The 5,763-nt window shown below is 23.3% G+C and overlaps 1 long non-coding RNA gene across 1 annotated transcript; it reads left to right on the forward strand.

Annotated features, from left to right (window-relative positions):
• The first annotated feature begins 1,458 nt into the window (after window positions 1-1,458).
• Window positions 1,459-2,597, forward strand: LOC112767345 (uncharacterized). Its single transcript, XR_011875748.1, has 2 exons — window positions 1,459-1,588; window positions 2,046-2,597. It is a non-coding gene; the product is annotated as an uncharacterized lncRNA (long non-coding RNA).
• The last annotated feature ends 3,166 nt before the right edge of the window (window positions 2,598-5,763 follow it).

Below are 5,763 nucleotides of genomic sequence, written 5' to 3' on the forward strand. Positions count from 1 at the left end.
TGCAAAATTAGAGATTCTATTTACTGACCTCGATTTTGTAATCAACACAGTGGATTGTTTTCTGAATACTACAATGAAAAAATTGATTGGATCTTTGTTGATTGCTACAGCTGTGATTATCAATTAATGATATGATGAACAAATAATATTGGATATTAAAGAGATGGATAAAAAATAAGAAAAATTGGATATTAAGTAGATGGATAACTGGAACAAAAACAATGCAAATTTTGATAATCAAGGAGATTGATAAACAATTTCAATTATAGGATTGAGTAATTGATGATAGATTATTTACCAATTTATTATAATCTTAATATTAAAGAAAAGATAAGATTAGAGTATCTAAATCAAAATAAAAAACTTAAAAATTAAAGATAGAATTTTAAAGATAAGATAGATGAATAATAAAATAATAATTTATAAATATGAGCAGAAAAATTGAGAACGGCGTAACATATAACGTAGTGCACAATTCAATTGATTGGATAATACAATCAATCGATTGAATTGTGAAAATCCATATTGCTTTGAAGACTTAAATCGATTGAATTGTGAAAATCCATATTGCTTTGAAACCTTCAATCGATTGGGTAACATGAACAATCGATTGAAATAGAAAAAACTCACATTCTAAGCATCGTTCAATCGATTGTGTAAAAGTTACAATCGATTGATATTTGGAAAAATCATACTATCATCCAACATTCAATCGATTGTTTTGTGGAAACCTGAATTCCAATCGATTGAATGATGGAAATCTGAAATTTAATCGATTGTTTTCTGAATCTAATCGATTGATCTTCTAAGAAACACGATTTCACAATCCTATAGATTATCAAAGATAAAATTTTAATCGATTAAGATCGCCAAAAAAATTATTACGATTAATGAAAGATCTAATTCGTTATTGTTTTTGTTTTTTATTATTAATAAACATGATAGATGAATGATAAAATAATAATTTATAAAATAAAAAATAAATTTTATAATTAAATAATATATAAAAAATTAATTTATAATTAAAATTAAATAAAAAATATTTAACTGTTATTAAAAATTTTAAAAATATATTTTATAATAAAATCATTTAATGGTCCAAACGTTTTGAGATCTCGAAAGGTGCCATCGTGCATGATAAAATACTATGTTTTTTCACGATTTGTTTAAATATATTTTTTCATTTTGAGATTTTATTCAAATCATAAATAATAAACGCGTGCTCTTTATAAATTATATATTACAATTTATTATAGAAATTGTGAAACAAAATCAAGAATGAGTTGACCGCGCGATGAGATCCTAACAAGACACTAAATAAAATAATTATTTAAAAGTACTCGTAAGCAAAAAATTAAATGCAGTAGTAGTTTATTAATTTATTTACCCACCCTTCTTTATATTGTAACCTCTATATAAAGCATTCTAGTCATATCAAATAGTCCATCACTATCTATCATTTGTTATTAGTTTGTGTTGTCTCGAAAAATGACTTCTAAAAATATTTTATTCGTGCTAAGCCTCTTTGTGCTGGTTCTTCTTATCTCTGCCAGGGACATCCTTGAATCTTCTTCTAATTCAAAAGCAGGTAGGTTTATGTGTTACTTTTCCCCCTAATCCTATCTCTCATCATTATTGAACAATAATAATCATGGATTTAATTTCCATGTATTATTAATGTAAAAAGTTTTTATACAAATAACTAATTATATATTGTTGTATCAATAGAAGCAATTAATTTTTAAAATTATTATTTCAAAAAATATTTAAATATATAAATTTTATTAGATAATCATTTACATTAATTTTCATATTCATTACTTAATAAATCATTTAAAAGCATGAATTTAATTGAATAAGTGTGTCATTAGTTAAATTGGGTGTGTGTAAAGCTTCAACCTATATATATTTGGATTTGCATGTCTTAATAAATGATAAAAGAAAATGTTACATTTATTATTGATACGTTACTAATTTTTTTAAAGAAGAAAGATGATAATACACATCATCTAATTTTTCATTAATTATTCAAATAATGTATGCAGATGTGATGAATGGAGGAACTAATAATGGTTTAAATGAGAAGAGTGAAAGTGATTGCACAGGTCAAGGTGGCGGATTGGGAGGATGCAAATGGAGTGGAGGCTGGGGATGGGGATGGGGAACGCCGCCCGGACCCGGTGGTGAAGGCTGGGGATGGGGATGGGGAGGACCACTGCCCGCGCCCGGCGGTGTTCCTCCTTTGAACCGCCACATCTAAGAATTTTTCTATTACATATTGGCAATTCAAAATCAATATTATTATGTTAAAATACGGCATACGTAAAGTACAATAATATATAGAAGCAGTGAATATATATTTATTTATACGATGAAAAAATTCATCTACGGTTAATTTTATTTCATATAAAAGTTAATAGTTGAAAATTGTGAGATAAAATCTATCAAAATCGTTTAATGATTTTCAACTATTAATTTATATAAAATTAACTGTAACTGAGTTTTTAATTATTTATATTATATTATTTTATTCCTTAGTATATAACTTAGCTTGTTTGTATTGAATAATTGTATTGCCAAGTTTGAATTTGTGATTATTATCTCGTGCTTATTGATTATTTTCTTTTTTTCTTTTATTTGATTGACTTGATTTTTCTTTTATTTCATTTATATTGTATTCGATCTATGATGCATGTGTTAATTAAAAGCCTGATGATGAAAGCCCCAAGGCTTTTGCTTTTCAAGAATTAAATAAATAAATTGAGTAACGATTGACTCTTAAAGAAGAGTAAGAGTATGTTAAAATACTTATTATTCCAATCTGGATATCAGAGTTCAAAATATAAATATTCGTAATATTTGACAAGGCTAAAGTTAATTTTATTTGGTTTACATATATTTTTTGCTTAAATCAAACCAATCTGACCCATTTATATTTTAGATCGATGGATGACAAATAAAAAATATTTATTGTAAAGTTAATTAAACAATAAATATACGTTTTATGAGAATGAAATTTTTATACAAAAATATAAAAAATATATTTATAATTATTAGATTGATTTAAATAGTTGAGATTAAATATACTTAATAAATAATATATAGGTCATATATTTAATATAGCTATTGGATTCATTAGAGAATATATATATATATATATATATAAAGAAGAGTATTAGAAAATTAGTAAATTTTGTGATTTAATTTGTAGTTATTAATTAATTATTATTAATATTTTTAATAATATAAAATTATATTTAATAATATAAAATTACTCATTTTTCTTTTACTAATTAATAAAAGACACCGTTGCTTCTCTGTTTAAAAGATATTGGCATTAAGGTAACAATAAATACTAACGAATAATTAATGTGCATATTAAGAATCAAAAAATAAAAACTTTTTGCCAAAATTTTAGATTTTCAATAATGTTGAATGCATTAAAAAACCCCTACTTTTTCTCTTTTTGTTAGGAACTAATTTCTACTAAATCGAAAACTGTTAAAGAATACTTTGTGATATTATTCATCATCGAATCATTGATTCCAATACTAATCTATTAGATTCAAATAATTTTTTATAAAAAAATTAAATTAGGAAAGATTCAAACAAACAAGTAAAAGAAAAATCATAAAATATTTTCTTCATCCTTATTATATTGTAGAAAAATACACCACCACTTTTTGATAATTATATATTTAAAGTTTAGGGTTATGAATTTTGGGTCATTTTACCAAAAAAATTTATCCAATTATATGCATAACAAAATTCACAAAAAATAAAATACTTTCTTTTTTATCAAAAGAAGATTTTTATTTATCTAATAAAAACAATGTCATGTAAGCTAACCCATAAATTAAAGAATTAAGTTGGTGTTTAAGATATTTAAGAGTTTGTTTGAAAAACATTTAATATGAGAAAAAAATTTTATTTTTTTTAAGAAAAAAATAATTTTTATTTAAAACTTAATTCTATGATTTGAAATGATTATGATATATTAATAGAATAGAATTTAAATTTAAAGAGTACGAGAATGAATTTAAAATTAGACCCCTTTTAGTCTGATTTATAAAAATAAAAGAAAATTAAAATTAAAATTTTCAAAAAAATTTAAATCATTCACTTTTACTTGTTCTAAAACAAGAAAAAAAATTATTTCTTGAATAAATTTTAATTTCTAACATTTCAAACAACCTCTAAATGATCATCTCAAGTTAAACAAGTTGCAAAACAAAATTAAGTAAAAGAAGTTGCAAAACGAAACCAGTCATGAGAAAACGATGCATATATATCATGTAGAATACTATTGGTACATAAGTGAAGAAAATTAAGAAGGGCATGATTTCTTTTTTTTATTTACTAAACTTTTATGGTTGAAAAATTTTAAAATAGTAAAACCAAACTGTTTTTTCTCTTCATCAAAATTCTTAAAATACATAGAAAACACCTAAAATAAAAATAAAAAATGAAAATAAAATCCAAGAGCAACCCTAAACAAATGTTGAGTTTTGCCAATATATTTTAACAAAAATGCTTCAGAAATATTAAAAATAATCTAAAACATTTATTTGTATATATTCAAATATACTATTTCACACATTCTTCTAACGAAAAATTCAACTACTAATAAGATAATCAAACATTTCATAACAAAATAGTTAATTCAACTTTAGTATGAAGACTAAATATATATTTCGAGTAAAGTATTGTTTTTGTCCCAACATTTGGGGTAAGTCCTATTTGTGTCTCTAACGTTTAAATCGTCCTATTTGTATCCTTAACGTTTATAAAAGTGATTCAATGTTATCCTACTATCAATTATACTAACAAATCAGATTATATTTTTCAATTATTCTCACTTGGATGTATTCATTCTCAATTAGGTCTCATTTGGATGTGTTCGATTTTAATATTATACCAACTATTTGTGTTTAGATTCAATTATTTTCCTAGAAAAGTGAATTATGTAAATGTTGTAGGAGTTAGTTTCAACATTTGATGAGCTATTTTTTGGAGTAGATCATCGATTCTATCCCAGACCTTTGTGTATTCTAACTTCAAGAAGAGATTTTTAAAACTCAAACTAAAGCTCTCATGATGTGTAATTGATGGCAGAATAACATTGAATCACTTTTACAAATGTTAGGGATACAAATAGGACAATTTAAACGTTAGAGACACAAATAAGATTTACCCCAAATATTAGGGACAAAAACGATACTTTACTCTATATATTTCTGAACGGTGATTTTTTTTTATGTAACATTATTGATATTATAAATTTTAATCAATGTTATTATTTTTTTTTATCAAAATATTACGTAAACACAAAAAATTAGCCACTAAACTAATTATTTATATACATATATAATTATTATATTATTTTATGTATTTTTTAATATAATAAAATAATTAATTTTTTTACGGCACTGTAGTCAAAGTGTCAAACTCATACGGATACCAGCAAATGAAATGCGCTCTTCAATTATTGCAAGTTCTGCAATTGATTTTTTGTCTCCCTATTTCAAATTGCAATTGATTTTTTGTCTCCCTATTGTAATTATGGGTTGAGTTCGTAATAATTAATAAATATTAAATAAGATAAATTTTGATTATTTTTTTATTTTTTAGTATTATTATTTTTTAAATATTTTAAATTATTTTATATTATTTTTTATATTTTTATATAGGTTTATACATTTTTAGAATACTCTATAATTTTTTAAAATATTTCACATACCTTTTAAAATATTCTAAAATAGT

This window comes from Arachis hypogaea, chromosome 17 (assembly GCF_003086295.3).
Source record: "Arachis hypogaea cultivar Tifrunner chromosome 17, arahy.Tifrunner.gnm2.J5K5, whole genome shotgun sequence".
Classification (NCBI taxonomy): domain Eukaryota; kingdom Viridiplantae; phylum Streptophyta; class Magnoliopsida; order Fabales; family Fabaceae; genus Arachis; species Arachis hypogaea.